The following is a 20,496-nucleotide window of genomic DNA, read 5'->3' on the forward strand; positions in this document are numbered from 1 at the left end:
GCTGCCGCAAAATCGTGTGTGGTTCCTCATTTAAAACTATGGTCGGCATTGTTGTAAATTTTGTCGGAACAGATTCGCACCTACAGAATCGCATAGGTGTGTGGATACCTTAAATGTAATTAAGCCGGTAATCGAAAAACAAACGTTCAAAAAGACAGAAAATAAAATAAAAACAATCACGATTTGATACCCGTAAATACATTTATTTTACTGGTAATTTTGTATCCGTTTTCGTGTAAAAACAAATTAAACGTTTGCAATTTTAAGTGTACAAATACAAGTGCTGATATCACTGGTTTACAGCAAAAATGTTCTATAGATGCCACTATCCATCTAATTCTTATGTATAATTACTCGGTGATTATGAATATCGAGATAATTTTTTTTCTATGGATAAATTTTGAGATATTTGCAATTTACCGTTATTCAGCTTAAAAAAAGAGTGGTTCCACTTAATTACGTATATCTTACGAACCAATTAAATAATCGTAATAATAGTAATAATAAAAATACAATCGCCGTTCGGGGTCGGCGTAAAACTATAGGTCCCTCCGCTTTGTGTGACAACATCAAGGCGCACGCCACAAATCGGAGGAGAAGCTCGGCCAAATACTAACATATGTGTAAGCGCCAATCTATTATTATTATTATTATTGTTAATACGAGGTACAGCAAATGAAATCTAATAAAATTCTACATACACCGTATATATGTACATCAATTTTCGATAGCCCTGATACTTTCTGAGAAATTATATAATCATTTCTGACACCTCTTGCTTTCAATGCAAGCACTCTACCTATACAGGTGTACGTAGCGTATGAGTAACACTCTTTCCTGCTCATATTTCAAATTTCAAAATTCTTGCGCATTTTCATTTGACCAATCCTTACTTTCATACTTATACATCCCTTTTCTTAACTAGTATCTTATTTTCTTCCCAAAGGAACAGGCTTTAACACAAGTGCAAAACAGAAATTTTAATTTTAGTAATTTTTTCCCTGTGAGGTTTGAATTTTTTCCATTTCTTCGTCAATAAAAAAAATCTGGAATGATTAATTAATTTCTCAGAAACTATCAGGGAAATCGAAAAGTAATGTATATGTTACCTGTCAAACCCGATCTTAGGACAAACTAGTTTTTCCTAGGCTGAACTAGTTCTTCCTAGCTCCGATACATCCGTCCACCGCGGAAACAAGTTCGACGCAACAATATAGTGGACTGCGTACCTGGAGTTGCACTTATCAGGGTTATTTTTTTTTTTGAAACGCGGCCGAAGGCCGCCTAAACAAAAAGGAGTTCTACGCAAAAATACTGTGGCGCCTAATCTAGTTTAGCCTAAGCAAAACTAGTTTGTCTTAAGATCGGTTTGGCCGGTAACATATATACGGTTTATGGAGAATTTTATTGGCTTTGATTTGACGTATATCATTTTAAGATCGTTAAATTGGTTCGTAAGATATACGTGATTAAGTGGAAACACTTTTTGTTTTAAGCTGAATAACGGCAAATTGCAAATATCTCGAAAACGTATCCATAGAAAAAATAATTAACTCGATTTTCGGAATAACCGAGCAATTCTACATAGAAATTAGATTGTGGCGTCTGGAGAACAAAAACAAATTTAAAATTTGTGATCCAGTGTATTCAAAAGAAAGAGAAACGGTAATAGTTGACACGCTGAGTAATCGTTTCTAAGTCTCTAGGTAAGTCAAGTCAAGGCCAAGTCCTGCACAACCCAGCTTTAAAGGTCATTATTATCTGTATATTTTCTATGAGGAAAACTAACTATATGGTTACCTCTGTCATTGATGAGTCAAGGGTGATTACCTCTGCATTAGATGCCAACTAACTTGTAACTAACTAACACATTTTTTTACTCTTTTGTTTATTTACTTTATTTTATTAAATCACATATTTGTTTACATATTCTACCGTAGGTGGTCCCATATTCGAACTCCGTCAGACATAACTCCAAAGTGATAATATAAATATCCTATCTATTGATAATTTTTTTCTGCAAGGTATGTGGTTAATGTATTTATGTATGTACATACATATGTATCATCATGGTCACAATCTTCACATAAAAAAAACATTCACAACACCTTCAAGTGAATGCATTTTATTGTTTGACCATTTTATCCATATTTTTTAATTTCCATGGTAACAAAATTACAATGATGTACTACTGTCAATAGTACACCAAATCTACATAAAATACATACATACATATGTATAGCTGGTCTTAAGAGAGTAACGTGTCATTAATAACTTTAGGATATTAAGTAGCACTTCTGTTTCGACTCCGAAGCAGCAGGTGAGGCATGCAACTGGAATGATCATTGCGCGCATAAAATATCAAACGAACGGATAAAAAAACTAAATCAATCTTCATAAAACTGCTTTCTGTATTTTACCACTTAATTTCTAACGTCAACTTTACATTTGAAAAGCAGGATTAAATTATGCTTATGAAGTCGTAAATATTAGTGTGGCCGAAAATTCCCCTTTTTTTAGAACTTTCATTGGTAATAGCAAAAATATGGTCCATTATGCTCTAAAAACAATCTGTGTGAAAGATGACATTTTTTAGTCAATATCGTAGGCTCACCCACGTCCATCAAAGTTCAATGTGCTCAAAGAACTAAATTTAATAAATATATTAATTAATAGTTTTTTTTACTAAAATTGCAATTATTTTTGAAAGTATTAGTCCTACATAATTTGGACCTTTTTTGAGGAGAATCAAAGTAAGCTAAGAAACAATTTGTTAGCACTTGAACTTTGATGGACTTGGGCGAGTCTAAGATATTGACTAAAAAATGTCCTCTTTCACACAGATTGTTTTTAGAGCATAATGGACCATATTTTTGCTATTACTTGTTGTATATTCTTCTTGGTACACCTGTACCTCCTCTCTCATAACGATTTGAAGTCAATCCAACAACAATAATAAAACTAGCAGACAAAAATTTAATTACGGCAAATGTTACAATTTTGCACTCATACATTTTTAGTAAGTTTTTGACAATTTTTTCTATTAATACTATAACTATTAATACAATGTTCAATATTCTTTTGCTTTTTAGTTTTAGTTCCTGGATGCAATTTGGCATACGGGATGTGTATCTCTGTAAAAATTCTGGAAATATAGCCTACCACATATCCTTAGTTTGCTGTCACAGCTCATGTACTCTATCGGACGGACTTGGATACTTAGTAAGCTGTGATTTTAGTTGATTCCGCAAGTTCTCGATGAGATTCATGTCCGCGGACTGTGGAGATCATTTCAAATAAGAAAATTTTTGCTTTTGTATCCTGGGCATGAATCACGTATGACGACAATCGTCTGGACGATATCGTATTGAGATTGTCTTGTTTCATGAAAACCAAAAAATTGTTCGATCGTTTGTGCGATATCGTCCACTCAATCCAGTTTTGCTTCACGCAACAGTAACAGTAGCAAGTAACAGCAAAACAAATGTATGAATCGGTGTTTTGCGCAGTCTTTGCGAACATACACTGTGTGTTTTGGATGATTTTTCATCAGAATCTCTCATTTTTTCGACTACATCTTGCACATTTTGTTGAAAGATGAACATATACTGTTCCTTACGCATTATTCCCACTAAGGGACCAACAATATTTTTGAAATACAACCCCAAACTATTATTGACCGACCACTGTGATTCACAGTTTGCCTTACATTAAGTCTTGTCAGACCAAACAACCTACAATTGAAACTTAAAAACGTGTTTTTATTGCATTCTGAAAGGCCTACCATATCAAAATCGGCATCGGTGCGGATTTCGTGCGATGCAGCAAAATGATACCCCACCACTCGCACATGTATTTTGATCAAAATTACTTTTATCTTCTTTTATGCTCTCTTTACGCTCAATTTGACAATTCTGCGCCTCGCTGTCGACTGATTTGCATTAAAGTTTAGGACCTTAAGCGCTTCTGTAGTAGTGGCTGCATCGCTGTTCACAAGATATCGCACCGTAATACTTTTCGACAAACTTCCTTCGTCCTTAGGAACAATTTTGGCTATATTTTTTCTTAGTCTTTAACATTTTTTTGTGGCAAACTCCACAATTTTTCCACGTTATTTACTGGTTATCACTCCTTGAATAAATTACAATACTTAAAAAGGTCATCTGACTTTCAACTAAGTAAAAGATAACTGTAAAATGCAAAACTGAGAGTGAGTGCAAATCTGTAACATTTGCATTAATTTACATTTTTGTCTGCTGGTTTTATTATTGTTGTTGGATTAACTTCAAATCGTTCTGAGAGAGGGAATACGGGTGTACCAATCAGAATATACAACAAAAGTATGAATGTCGCGAGAACTTGGATAGTTAGAGGTGACTGAAATAAAAACCGTCACACCATGTTACAGTTTTGCTCGTCACTGTATGTATGTATCTATGTATATGTACCCAAATTTTTTTCTTTTCTAGAAAAAATTGCCTTTTCTTTGCACTCTTCTTGCTGTTTGAGGGATGCGGGAAATGAGATTCGCGAGTAGCAAAGAAAACGCCCTAAATTTGAATTTAATTTTTATTCATTCTGTTCTTGTCTATTGAAGGATAAACGTTTTTTTTTTTTATTTAGAAACCCGCAATTTTAATTTTTTAAATTTGAATTTTCACCCTTTGGCGGATTGCTTGCGTGAGTGCTTCTCAGAGAATCATCGATTATTATTGCACATTGATTTATATTATATACATTTATCGATTTTAATTCATTTTTCGTGAAGTTCCAGCGGTCTTTGCTCGTGCTTTTGCAGCATTGTGATAGTTTACTATAGCAAACTGCCGAGATCGTGCCGCTTTTACAACTCAAAGTCAAAAATTGCTCAACTGGTGAATGCCGATGATAGCGATGAACGTGCTTTTAAATTGCACGATAAGACATTGCTTTTCTTGAAGAGAACGCTGCAGACCTAGAACATGGAGCAGAAATTAAAATCGAGCTGCGAATACAGTGCAGGTTTTACAAAAGATGTAACAGCCACCTGAGCCAGTAACTTTGAAGTGGTAAATCCAAACGACGATTAAACTCTTCCGACGTTCACTAATCCATATTAGAATGCGGGAATGTTTTGTTGTCAGTTACATCGCCCAACTGCGATGTGCCAGGCGAAATTTTCAATTGGATAAGATGCTGAATTTGATCAAACAGTCAGAAATATACACTAAGTAAAAAGGCAATGTTGTTCCACTTCTTTGGCTGAATTATCCTTGGAAGTACGTTCTTACTTTTGTATGCGTAAACACACGTCGTCAGCTCGTCGATTCGACGAAGAAAGTACTTCTAGGTTTAAAGGCGTATTTGGAAATTATTTTGTGACAGTTCACCGCCTGCTGGAAACTGGGCTTTACATTTCCCATTTTCTCGGTGCCATCGAATGTAATTAGTTGAAAGAAATTAGAAGAAATTCGCTTTAATTTTGTTATTAGTACTGAACAGCCATCCCGAGATGATACGCCGTTCGATGGAGCATATAAAATTCGCTCATAAAAATAAAGCCTTCGCAGAAGCGCTGAGTGAGACGAAGTGCCAGGCAATCGATAATATAGTAAAATTCAAGGGAATAAAATAATGAAGCACTATATGAGACCACAAAGAGCATCACTAGAAGTGGTCAAAGACTGGCCTAAGCGCAAAAGTGAAACGGGACGTAAGGTGTGTTGTTTGCTAACAAGAAGGCAAGGATCAGCGAACAAACGCATTCTGTGCCTTTTGCAAAAAATTATTTTGCTTTAAAATATGATGGACATTGTTTTGAAATTTACCACAAAATATTAGGTTTCAAGTATAAGCCAAAAAGTAAAAGAAATTATTTTTTTCCTAGAAAACCAACTCCTTTGCAAAATTCGAATATGTAATTGATTTTTACTTCACGACCAATGGGACATACTATATGTCCCTTCAGATCTGGGGATCTCCGGGGTGATCTAAGTGTCCTAACTTTTTCGGTTTCTTTTGTAAGAAAGAGGAAGGTTGCCCGCAACTTTTCCGAAAGTTCTGGATATGTATTCATATAAGGCAGCACAAAAGCAAAAAACTAAACTAACAATTTATACCCACATGACAACAGTACGAAAATCTAATTTCGCCGGTAACACCACCTTATATGAATTCACCATGTCCTCACTACGTAAGGTGAAGAAAAACAAGCAATCAGCTAAAGGAACGAATTCCAGTGTTGTTAAGCATAAAAGTATAAAAATGAAGAGAATATTTAAAAGGCAAAATATGCAGAAAAGGTAGAAAAAGGCAATATAGTCAAAAAAGGCAAAAAAGCAAAAAAAAAAAGCAAACCAAAATTTATATTTTTAATCAAGGAACGCATAAAACGTGTGATTCTTTAATTTGGTTGCACCCTCAACATAAAAAATAAAATAAAAAAACAACCATAACTTACTTGAAACTTGCACTTTTTATTATATTAAAATTGAATGGTCTATAAAACTGCATACTCGAAAATTTTCTAAAATTCTGAATAAAAAGTTTGAAATTTTTATGAAAATAGTTTAAAGTTGTAATTGATTTTAATTTAACTTTGAGCAATATTTGAAACTTTTATTTATGTAGTTTCTGTTGTAGATCGAACCATGATAAAAAAAATAGGAAGGTAGAACCGCTGAGGGGAATTTTTTAACGTTTGCAAGAAATTTAATTTAAAAATTTTACACACAAACTCACACACACATTCTCATTTTCAATCTTAAACAACAACAACTTTGAATAATTCCTTTTTTTTACTCTCAATTTTATATAATTTTAAAATGTTGGCAAACTTCAAAAAAAAAATCATGGCCGACGAATTGAGAGAACGGTTTTACCCATATATGTAATACTTATATATTGCTAGTACATTCAAAGTACATTCCCCAACATCAGAGTGCCGAAATATTGAAAAAAGAAAGAGATATCCGAAAAGAGAGTGTACTCAAAATCATGATAAAAATATAGTAAGGTAGAACCGCTGAGAGTCACTTTTAAAATTCTTGACGTTTCCAAACAATTTAATTTTTAAATTTACTCACAAACTCACACACACATTTTCATTTTCAATATCAAGCAACAACAATTTCGAACAATTTCAATTTTTTATCACTTATTTCACTTTTATATGATTTTAAAATGTTGGCAAACTTCAAAAAAAAATCATGGCCGACAAATTGAGAGAACGGTTCTACCTTGCTATGTTTTTATCATGCTCAAAATGACAATTTTACTTTTCAAAATTCAGGAGCGGTTTCATAAATTTTTATTTAAAAACAACTCTTACGAAAAATTAACAAAAAATAAAATTTTTGTAAATCTATGAGAAGTGCTGCGGCCGTTGGTGGTGGCAGAGGATAAAAATACCAGTTAGAGAAGGACTTGGCATCAGTTGGCATTTCCAATTGGCGTCAATCAGCATAGAAGGGAATTGAATAACGTGCTTTAGTGGATTCGGCCAACATATAAAATACCACACCGCTCTATGTGTAAATAAGTTTTGTCTTTGTTAGGAAAAGATCTTCTATCTTCCAATTTTTCAGATTTCCAAATAACGAGGAGATTTCCAAATAATCAGAGAAATTCGTCATACTGAGCCCTAACCGCTAAAATAATCTATATTAATAAAAATGTTGTGTTCGTATGTCACGGTCTTCTAACCTCGAGAACNCGCTAAAATAATGTATATATATATTTTTTTTTATTTACTTTTTGATGCATGTGCTCTAGGAGGCATTTATGCATCAAAATTAAATTTTGAAAAAAGTTGTCTTACTTCATTTTCGCGGCTAGGGCTCGATATACATTTCAGCGTGAAGGAAATATTGAGACCATCAAATTTGTGTTTGTTTGTGGAATCCCCGGAACCGGCCCTGTTATGATATGGCACTTCATTCTATGTAGTAGTTTATAAATATACACGTATACTTCTACAATCACAAAAATTTTCATAGGCTGTCTTTCTTTGATTTCGAATGAAAAACTCATTGCGATCATATTGTACTAGCAATATAGAAGTATTACATATATGAGTTTACCTTACTATGTTTTTGTCATGGATCGAACTATATGAAAATTATAATTTATTTTTGTTATTTATTGCCTTATAACAATTATACTCAACAATTTTATTGAGTTTGAGGCCATCTTTCAGGGGCGAACGCGGGTAGGGGTTTTGGGGGTTCAAAGCTTTCGAAAGGGTAAAAATAATTGGATTCAATTGCTTCTTTCAACATTTTGCATGATATATCATTTAGAGTGAACGCGACTTACTGATCCAAATTTTGAGATGAAATTAATTTAAAGTGTATTTTCAATGTACGTGAATCACCTAAACAAAAACTTTTTTAACCCGAAAAATTCTGCCCGCCCGGTTGCCGAATTTGCACAAACTACAGTGACAGCCGAAAAATCACCTGACGAGTATCAACTAGCGAACGCTGAGGACCTTAGTGCACCTGATTTTAAAGTAAGTCACCGAGTCCCATAGTTCCCAATATAAAATGATGAGATAGAGAAAAATCCTATTGGAATTTTACTAGCATGTATGAATACTAATGATAATATTTGGCTTTAGTTTATCAAGATTATTGAGTGAAATCGTTGGAAAAATTTAGTGTTGGGCAGTATCGATACCAAAAGTACTCAGAACTCGATTCTCAAAAGGGTCGACTCGGACTCGATGTTTAAAAGTATCGATGCTGAGTACTCCAAAGTACTCAGTACTCACAAAAGAACTCGAAAGTACTCAGAACCTAAAAGAACTCAAAAGTACTCAGAACTTAAAAGAACTCGAAAGTACTCAGTACTCAAAAATTCTCTGTTCCAATCATCACTTAGATACATGTAATCAGGATACTTAAAAGTACTGAACATATACTTAAAAGTACTGAGTTTTATTTACATTTACCGGTATTTAGAAATGATTGTACTCAATTTGAAGTTTCATTAGTTTTCAAGTTGCCATTTATTTGACGTAATTTGGGATTAATATTATTAATTTGAATAAAGTGCTGCCAGCTTGTGAGATTTCTACACTAATCATTGAAATGTTACCTACAAGTGCATATTTAAAGAAAGTACTCAGTACTCTGAACTCGATCCTCAAAAGTACTCGATACTTCCCAACACTAGAAAAATGTATCAGAAATGTGTAAACGAGTTTCGATACAAATTTTGACAGTTAATTTGCGTTAACACAATTATAAGTTTATACGGTTTATTTATTTATTTGGTCTACAGAAAAATGTTTTCTTACAGACTATTGACAAAAAACATTTATATATTTAAGTATGTGTGATATATTACAGAGTAGATTAATTATACATATTAATTTGTAATAGTAATAATAATATAAAATAACAGGTTGGGTAGCTGGCGAAGCCTAGTCTCCGGTCTACTTTCGTGTGCGGCGGGCGGAAAGACCTAGTTTCAGCTCCGCGCTGTGGACAGGCTGTTGATCATGGTCGAAATGCCGAGTTTCCGATCCATGTTCCCGATGTCATTACTTTGAATGTGTGGCAAGCGGAAAGCTTTAGTTTCCGCTCCGCGCTGTGGACAACATCTTCAGTAAAATAAAAAATTAAGGGTAATTTTAGGCCACTTGAAACTTGCACTATATTCTAGTTGAATTCAATGGGCTAAAAAACTGCATACTCAAAATCTTTCTAAGAAATCTAATTAAAAAGCTCGAAACTTTTTTTTTTAATTGCACAAAGTTTGAAACTTGGATTTACACGAGTTTTGTTAAATAATGAACTATATTTTTATGATAAAAAGAATAATTAAAACTTGTCAATATGTGGTGCGACTGTAAATTTTTCGACCACTGTACAAACACTGGAACGTCAATTGCGTCTAAAATGTCGGAAGGTTAATATTGTTAAAAATTTTAAAGTTAGGTATTAAGAGAAAACGACGGCCGCTGTGGTGTAGTGGTAAGCAGTGCGCGCTTCCACTCAGCAGCGCCTGGGTTCAAGCCCTGGTCAAAGCAACATCGAAAAAAACTTTTTTCTTAACAGCGATCGCCCCTCTGCTGGCAATGGCAAACCTCCTGGTGTATTTCTGCCATGAAAAACAGCTTCTCATAAAAATACAATCGCCGTTCGGAGTCGGCGTAAAACTGTAGGTCCCTCCACTTTGTGTGAAAACATCAAGGCGCACGCCACAAATCGGAGAAGCAGCTCGGCCAAACACTAACATATGTGTAAGCGCCACTCTATTATTATTATTATTATTATTATTATTATTATTATTATTATTATTATTATTATTATTATTATTATCAGACTCTTGTATGGGGTATAGTTTTTTTTTGTACGAGCATTTGCATGGTCGAAAACGCACCAGGTCGCCAGCTTTCAGCTGTAATACACTAGTAAAATATATTATTTAACTTAACTATTCAAAAAGCGCAAATCTTTTACAACGATAAGTTGCTTACCTTGTTACTAAAAAGTAAACCTGCGAACTAAAATGAGAAAATGCAAAATGGTCTGTGTTGTCACTCTATTTTTGGGTCATTCCATACAATATTTAATTTTTTTGTGAATATTTTTTTTACATTCTGTCCCAAAAATTTCCGAAATTTTTAACTCACAAAGAAGTATTTTTTTTTGATTTTTTGCAGTTAATAAACCGTTTACCGGATAAAATCAGTTAAGTAAGCAAAATGTGCGTAATTACCTCGCCTTTGTATTAGAATGTGAGATAGATTTCATTTAATTTCATTTCATTTATTGCGAAAAGAAACATTAGTACAATAAGATCTACGATCTTTTATAGTACAAGTAACAGGAAGTTTCAGAAAAATAAAATAAATAGTAATTCTTAAAACTAAGATTTATAATAAACATAAGAATAACAATAATGCAAATTCTTAGAACTAAAATTTATAATAAACACAAACTTTAAAATAATACAACACAATGATTATCCATATTGACTGAAAAATATATATTCAGATAGCGAAACACATAATTATGCAAAATATATACGGATGGATATATTTGTTTTAACTAAAGTACGAATATAAAATGAACTTAAAGTTGCTTTTTTTAGACTACTGCGAATGGACATTGGAATAGAGTTCCATGTACGAATAGCATTGACAAAGAATAGCCGTGCGGAGGTTTGATAATTATAACTTGGTACTATCAAGTCATTAGTTCGAGCTGACTTTGGGAAAATAAGCTTGTCATATAGATAGCTAGGCTCCTTATACAAAATAAGTCGACAGAGAAAAATGCGGTTTCTGGCTTTCAGATAGTTAGCAATTTCACAGCCTAATAAACTCATTCTCCAACCAGAGATATGGTCAAATTTTGCCAACCCGAACACATAGCGTGTAACATGGTTGAATGTAACATAAATTTTATGAGCAGATTTAGAGCTCAGCTTACTGTAGACTAGTTCAGGGTAGCAAATGATCGGCATTATTAGTTGCATTTAAATAAATAATTTTTTGCAAAAAAAAATTAAATGTTTTTATATTTTTTTATTTATTACACACTGTTTTTATTTATTTATTTTTTGCAATCTAATAGCGGTCAAACTCTATGGAGTACACTGTGAAAATTTGAGAATGGAAAAAACAAAACTGTAGTTACGATTTTTTTTCATGCCTACGTACATAAAGTTTCAGCGCATGCGTTGCCAGTGCTCCTTTAAGTACGCAGGCATGAAAAAAACTCGTAACTACAGTTTTGTTTTTTCCATTCTCAAATTTCCACAGTGTACTCCATAAAGCTGACCACTATTTATATTGCAACAAAAAAGCCAACAATTAAACAGTGCATATTATATAAAAAAATAAGAAAATATAAAAATGAAATTTGTTAATGCAAACAATTATTTATTTAAATCTGTCTACCACTGTAATGGAAAGCCGAAGTAATTACGAACATTTTGATTGCTTAAGTGATTTTCTCCAACAAGTAGTTTATTAACTGCAAAAAAAAATAAAAAAAGACAATTCTTTGTGAGCTCGAAATTTCGGAGATTTTTTCGATATTTTCGAATATCATGACGAAATAAAAAAATAGGTGTCTTCTTTCTTTCGTTAAAGAAAGTAAAAAAATGCTTCACACCAATAAAAAATATTGCGTTGTAAATATTGTATGGAATGACCCTTTTAATTGGTAGCAGTGCTGTCATTTGCTAATTTTCGAGTGAAGTGTTTCGGAGTGATTTGGGAGGAAAGGTGAAGTGATTATCGTAGTGACTAGTTTGAAACACAATTATGGCCGTGGGGTTATCCGATTTAATTTTTTTATTAGCTGATTGGATAATCGATTATTTTTTATATTAAAGTACTTCAATAAACAAGCATATGTACCGAATCCAAATATCTATTAGGCACCTTTTTAATTATATTTTGCGTTACAATTTAACAAGAATTCGTTTTCTACGTTCTTTGGTATATGGCTAATGGCAACTTGCGCCGGCGTAGCCGCCGCCGCCGATTATTTGTAAGACTCACGACGCCGCCGCCGCAATATCAATCGGCGTATGGAAAAAACGTGAAACACCTTCAACCAAAAAAATTCTCAGAAATCAACGGGGTTTTTTGTTACCAACTTGAAACTTGCTCTTTGTTGTACTAGAGTTAAATGGNAACCTATACTTTGTATGGAAAAAACGTGAAACACCTTCAACCAAAAAAATTCTCAGAAATCAACGGTATTTTTGTTACCAACTTGAAACTTGCTCTTTGTTGTACTAGAGTTAAATGGGCTACAAAACTGCATACCAAATTTTTTCTAAAGATTCTAATTAAAAATTTTAAATTTTGGTGAAAATTTGCAGATTTTTTTTTAATTTTCGTACAAAGTTTGAAATGTAAATGCTGTAAAACCAGCTTGACTTTTATACAAGGACAAGGAACAAAGGACAAATAGCCAAAACTGGTCAAAATATTGCATTCATATTATTTTGTTGACAACTGTATGTAAGCACTCGCGTTTAAAAAATAATAATTCAATATAGGCATATTTGGGGGGAATTGATTATATGGGGAAAAAATTGTTAAAGCCCCCCTCGAGAGCCGTTTTTAATGAACATTTTTGCGGGAAAAAACAACAATTTACATTTTGGTAGAAGTTATAGCTACTAGAATTATTAACAAAAATCTACAAAACCAACAACATCATCAAGTAAAAATAGCACCGGAAAAGCTGCGCTTGATTGTAGTTGGCTTAAGACATGAAAAAAGTGGAAAAAGCAACAATAGTTTACGTGACGAACTTAGCTCATTGGGTAATACTACTGACTTAGGCGGCTGGGGTCTATGGATCGAGTCCCAGATGAAGAAGCCTGGTTAGGAGATGTGATGTTTTCCGAAATAGCAGCTATAACTTGTACCAAAATGTAAATTGTTTTCTTTTCGCAAACATTTTCATAAAAAACAGCCTCAATCAAACTCAATATAATTGTTGAATGAAAATTATAATTATTAAAAATACATAAATAAACATAAGTTGCAAACAATATCATTTTGAATCTTGGTGCTAAGTCTCTGATCATAGCTGTTACAAATAATAGGCGTGTTTTTTTACACTCATATACATCTACGCTTAATGTATAAAACAACAAGCATCGACAAATTCCATTTAAAAACAAGTAATTTTGATTTTATCGACAACTATTGATAAGCGCACGTAAAGTTTGTCGCCTACGGCCCGATACAAATTTTAAACGCAGATATGTATGCGTGTAAAAAAAAAACAGGTCTAATATCAAATTGAATTTTGTTACTATTTTATTGCTCGTAACTGTACATGCACGGGTCCACAAAATAAGACTACATATTTTTTAATTGACATTGATTATTTAAAAAGTGTTGTCTATTATAAAACGAATGTCATATATCGTCGCTACCATGTCATACTATCAATTACGAAAACTTGCATAAAATTGCAACAAAATTGCATTAAAATTTCAACTTTTTAACAGAATTAAAAAGAAAATCGAGTGTACAGCCCTCAGTTCTGTAAAAATCGTCGCCTCAGAAAACGGATGTCGAATGTGCTAAATCACGATTTTGAAATTTTAATGCAATTTACTAAGTCGGACATGCTCTTTGATTTCTGCAATCCATTTTTTTATTTCCCTTAGTTTTTGAGATATTTCGTGTACATTTTGCCGTATGTTACATAATATTAATGATTGGGTATACCTTTTGTTGTGTGCTGAAAATGCGTCACATATGTATGTACCAGGGATGTTGCGAATGTGGAATTTTAGACATCCGCGGATGCGGATGCGAATGCGGATGTCAAGTATTTTTATACCCGAGCGCACTTGTGCACAAGGGTATTATAACTTTGTTCACATAACGGTTGTTTGTAACAGGCAAAACGAATCGAGAAATATATAGACAAATATATACATAAATGATCAGAATGAAAAGAGAAATCGATTAAGCGGTGACTGTCTGTCCTTCCGTCCGTCCGTCTGTGCACACGATAATTCGAGTACAAATTGAGATATCTTAACGAAACTGGGTATGTGTACTTATTTTGAGCGGTGGACGGATGGTACTGAAAATGGGCAAAATCAGACGATAAACACGCCCACCTCCCATAAGACGGCAGTTTTGAGAAATGCGAAAACTGCGATATTTTATTAACTACTGAAGCTTATTCACTCAAAATTAATATTTACAATCATTTTTAGGCGGAAAATAAGAATATTATAAATTTTTGGAAAATGGGCGTAGCCACTCCCACTTATGATTACATGTGTATATCTTGGGAACCGCTCCACCAATTTCTCCCAAACTTGGCACAGTTGTTGGCCTTCACAAAACACACCAAACGGCATAAATTTAGAAAAACTGATAATAACCACGCCCACATACCATATAACGATATTTTAAGGAAATACCAAAGCTTCTATAAATCAGTAAATACTGAATCTAATTTATTCAAAATGAATTTTTGCAATAATTCTTTAGCAAAAAATTGGCTTATAATAAAAGATTGGAAAATGGGCGTGACCCCGCTCACTTATAACCACATATGTGTATCTCGGTAACCGCTCTATCAATGTGTACCAAACTCGGTATGATTATTGTGGTTGCCACATAAAGACAAAACGTTGAAAGTTTTGAAATCTGACTAAAATTACGCCCACTTTTTTATAACGGTAAATTTCAGAAATGTTTGAAACTTTGATATTTCGAAATTTAAGGAAGCTAACTTTACCAAAAATTTATACTAACAACAATCCCTTGAAAAGAAGTAACATTATTATGGAATTTTGCAAATTGGGCGTGGTGCCGCCCACATATATCTATATAAGTTTATCTCATTACATCTAACTGAACGTTCTACCGAAGATGTTTGAAATAGACGTAAAACCACCACTGCTTACCATGTAGCGGTAGTCTTCGGAAAGGTGAAAGAACTCTATTGAATACTTGCGTCGGGTATTTAATGTTCGGCTCCGCCCGAACTTTGATTTTTTTACTTGTTAAGAATTAATTTAGGTGAGCAAATTAGGTGATTTATTTAAATAAAAATGGAAAGGTTAGTAATTTTTAATCATGTTTTTTTTTAGTATTTGAATTTAAAAATTGGAACATTGTATTCAATAACAAGTAAGAAAGTCTAAGTTCGGGCAGAGCCGAACATTAAATACCCGGCGCAAGTATTTAATATATGACTTTCACCTTTCCGAAAGCTACCGCTACATGGTAAGCCGGGGCGTATCAATTTTGAGTAGACTCCTTAAATTTCGAAATTTTGAAGTTTCAAGCAGTTCTGAAATTTACCGTTATATGAAAAGCGGCCTCAATTTTAGTCCGATTTTAATAATTCAACGTTTTGCTTTTATGTGGCAAGAACAATAACCATACCGAGTTTGGTACAAATTGGTAGAATGGTTACCGAGATACATATATGTGATCATAAGTGGGCGGTGCCACGCCCATTTTCCAAAATTTTATCATAAATGTATTTCTTGGTTAAGAATTGTCGCAAGGATAAATTTTGAATAAATTTGCTTTAATATTTACTGATTTATCGAGGATTTCGTATTTATCTAAATTACCGTTATATGGGATGTGGGCATGGTTATTGTCCGATTTTAAAACTTTTCGGCCATTTGGTATCGCGTACCAAGGCCAACAACTGTGCCAAGTTTGGAAGAAATCGGTGCAGCGGTTACCAAGATATACACATGTAACCATAAGTGGGCATGGCTACGCCCATTTTACAAAAATTTATAATATTCTTATTTTTCGTCTAAAACTTATTAGGGGTATTCTCTGAGTCTTGCAAAGCCCTTGCACGGTGCACGGTTTGCAAAGCTGTCCCATACGAAAACCGGTTTTAACCGAGCAATCCGTGCAATCTGTGCACCATGCAAGGGCTTTGCAAGACTGAGAGAATACCCCTATTGTAAATATCTATTTTGAGTGAATTGTCTTCAGTAGTTTCTAAAATATCGCAGTTTTCGTATTTCTGAAAATTACCGTTATATGGGAAGTGGGCGTGGTTACGGTCCGATTTCGACCATTTTCAATACCAACCTACCTTGGATAAATGGAAACCTACATACCAAATTTAGTTGAGATATCTCAATTTTTGCTCGAGTTATTGTGTACACGGACGGACGGACAGACGGACAAACGGACAGACGGACGGAGGCTTAATCGACTTCTCTATTCATTCTGAGCATTTATGTATACATTTGTCTATATCTATCTCGATTCGTTTTGGCTGTTACAAACAACCGTTATGTGAACAAAATTAGTATACCCTTGTGCACAAGTGCGCTCGGGTATAAAAAGTTTTTAAGGGTCGTAAATCAAACCTGCGCCACTAAATAACTACTCGCTCGAGGCGACAAACTTAAAAAACTTTAAACTTGCCAAAATTGTAAATTCTTTTCGATTGACGCTGCACCAGTTGAGAGGTCTTTCAGTTATATTTATTTTTTTTATTGCGGTGCAATAATTCTTTTTTGAGAATTGCATCGGGCTGCAAATGTCGGATGTATCCTCCTGACTTCCATCTTCACAATCTTGCATTACGGCAAGATCGTTGTTTAAACACCGTTGATTTCCAAGGAATTCTTCAATCTCATTCTTTTGGTTGTTTCTGAATTTGGAGAACCTGTAAGGTCAACAGCGTTTTTCGATTTTGTTTTTGTAATTCATTTTTCATCCTTTCTTCTGTGACTGAAATAGCTTTTAAGCAGACATAACGAAAGAAGGTTACCACCTCTATTTGTATTTTTTATCAATTAATACTACAGAAATTCATATACCAGACCCAAGGTTTGTTCTATGGTATTTAATTAACATTTTTTATTTTATTTAAATATTTTTCAATGGGAGGCTTTGCTCGTTTAGCCATTTCCTTCATTTGGTACCAAACTTGTTTAATTTGGATAAGAGGTTTGTTTATTATCCGGAAAAGACTTTTAATTCGCAACAACCCTGATATGTACGACAAATTCCCATACAAATGTAATCTTTTTTTAATCACAAGACATTTGTCGTATGTATCGCAAAACTTCGAACTTACGACAATTCGATGGTCCTCTGCTATTGCGACACAATTAAAATAGGGAATTAAACTAAATAACTTCTTTTTTTTTAATTTAACTTGCACTGAGTCTCCAATGAAATGAATGAAATGAAAATGTACAAAATACTGAATTTAAGTATTGTTTTTGTTTTTATAAAGCATAAAATTTAAAAAATATATTTTTCATCAAATTATCATCGTTAAAAAAGAATACCTTAGTATTGTCGTATGTTCTATGGACAAAACAAAGTGGTGAGTAAAAGCTACTTACGACAAATGTATACGGAATGAAAAGTCAATTTTACTCATTAACGTTTAGAGATATTAACAGCCCGATTCTGTGCACTTGATAAATTGAAAATCTTTATAATTTGTCATTTTTTTATTATTTATCAAGAATTGGTATTCTAGCACAGAAATCAAAAGCTCTTTTCTTGATAAATTATCAAGATTGAAAATGCTATTGACAAATTGAAATTTCATATGAAATGTATAAATTCTGTATATTAATAAATTTGTTTCTAACAATTAAATACTCCATGTGCCGGCATTTGAACCTGCTATACACGGAATTATAGTCGACATCTCTACCTACTCGGCTACGGCAGTCAAAAGCTTTTTCGCTTTTAATTTCATACTTTTCATATGTGACAATGAAATCAGTTCGACTCATGTGGAAATCAGTTCCACTAATGTGGAAGTCGTAGAGCTTTTTGTTTTATAAATATTGACACAGAATGCGAAGGAAGCTTCTACTTGATAAAAATCTTGATAAAATTTACAAAAAAATTATCAAGAAAACACAGAATTGGGCGGTAAATTTAAAAATATAAAAAAATAAAAACTATTAACACCAACTACGTACGTCTCCTTCAAAAACTTAAACTTCAAAGTAATTATCACAAGAGCTTTGATTGAGATTATATTTATGTATGTACGTACTTTTAAGCCAGATGCGAGAATTTTTTTACTACATATTATATATTTTTTTTAGGTGTTTTACTGCTCGCCGGCTACAAATGTCCTATCAAAAAAAAGCATCGAAAATTAACAAAAAACTGGCTAACCGAGCTCTCTCACTGCTCTAAATTTACGTAACGTCGAAACTTAGGAATCTAAAATCCACAGCTTCTTAAGATTCTTACGGCAATGCTTGAAACACAATACCCGGCGAACGGCGAAGTTCGCCGAATTGGGCGATGCCGTCGTTCACCGTTCGCCCTGCTATTTCGCCAACTTTAACAGAATTAGAGCGGTAGCGAAAACAGCTGATACCATTTCGTCGCACTTATAAGTGAGGTGACCATATTTTGAAAAACGAAACCATATTTAGAAATGATGAAATGATAACAAATGTAAATATAAGGCAATGGGGAATTATAATAAATTATTTTATTTTAAGCCAGATTTAACGAATCGTTCACTGTATTTTTCAACCATCAAAAATAATTCGTGTTCCATGCTGTTTTCTTCTAAATCTTTGAAAGTAAAAAAACATACGGCCACCTTTGGCATGTACTGCCGCCATCGCCCAGCAGAGCGATAGAAATAAATCTATCGCCACGAAACGCCGCCGAGCGAACTTCGCATTTCGCTTTGGCGGGTGTTCTAATTTGGACAGCGGTAATTTCGCTGTGGTGAGTTCGCCGTTAGCCGGCATTCCACGGTAACGTAACACAGATTTTCGTTTATCAGGTAGGCCAAAATATTATGTTTAGTAAAGCTTGCTATACAGTTCAATGCGAGCATGAGCGTGAAAGTTAGCAAAGGCAAAGAATTCCATTTGTATTCTTATGGACGCTCACACACATCTGTCAAAACTTGTCTTTCACATGCGAATGCTTTGCGTACGCACACAGTTGAGTGTGAGCTTGAAAAAAGGCATATTATGCATTTTAAATTAGTTTTTATTCTATAATTCTGAAAGATATTTTAATTCTCTATCTTTTCATGTATCAACTATTGCAAAAAGTTAAGAAATAACGAAGATATTGGTCAGAATAAAAAGTTCGCATTGAACCGTATAGCAGGCTTTATGTGAACTGAGTGCGAATGAAATCTATATGTACAAACGTATGGCTTAAATTTTATAGATGACATAAGCAACCTAGGTCTTACCATAAATAACAGCACAAATTCAATAACTGAATACCTCTACTTTGACAAAATATGTATATACATACTAAGGGCCGGTTTTTCAATGTCTGGTTATCACTACTTCCCAGTTAACATCGTTATCGACATTTTCGACATCATGCATATAAAATGTGACCGATAAAGCAGTCGCTGTATTTCATTTTTGATTTTTGTTAACCTGACATTGAACAACCGGCCCGAAGTGACCTAAATTTGGTTCCTGACGGTTTCCAATAGTTTAAAATCTTAATATTGCAGTTCAATTAGTCCCGAGCGAAACGAAAGTCTTGGTCGAGGACATCTTTACTCAGACGCGGTAACATACACATCCTAGGTAGTGAGTTCCAAGGTGAATGCGCTGGAGAATTTTGGTTTATGTGTGTCCGTACAAATTATACATATCGCACACGTCTTCAAAAGGGGCACAACTCTAAATTACACGTGTCAGAAAATGCGAAAAACTATTTCTTAGCACATGATAATCATATGGGCAAGGGAGGCTTTACCTTATGTTTTTTTTTAACAAATTATAACAAAAAGTTGCTCCAGCCTTTGCTGAAAGGTAGATAAAAGCTCTTGTGTACATTCTTAGCGCATAATTTAAAAAATTCCAAAATTTCAGTTGTGCCTCTTTTGAAGAAAGTGTGCGATATGTGGTTCCGATCAAAAGGTATCACAGGATATTTAACAAAGTATAATTGATTTTGACAGCGCTCTCGTAAGAAATACATATCGACAGCTGAGCAGAATATCGACCTGTCTCGGCAGCCAATTCCAAAACTTTTCAAGAACGCCCTACTTC

General features: G+C 33.8%; 1 protein-coding gene across 3 annotated transcripts in view; it reads right to left on the reverse strand.

The window, feature by feature from the left end:
* Positions 1-20,496, reverse strand: part of HnRNP-K (Heterogeneous nuclear ribonucleoprotein K) — a 106,609-nt gene that overhangs the window by 69,986 nt on the left and 16,127 nt on the right. The window lies entirely within an intron of this gene.

Source organism: Rhagoletis zephyria, unplaced genomic scaffold (genome assembly GCF_001687245.7).
Source record: "Rhagoletis zephyria isolate East Lansing unplaced genomic scaffold, Rhagoletis_zephyria_1.1 Rzeph_scaffold_01234, whole genome shotgun sequence".
In the NCBI taxonomy this organism is placed as follows: Eukaryota; Metazoa; Arthropoda; class Insecta; order Diptera; family Tephritidae; genus Rhagoletis; species Rhagoletis zephyria.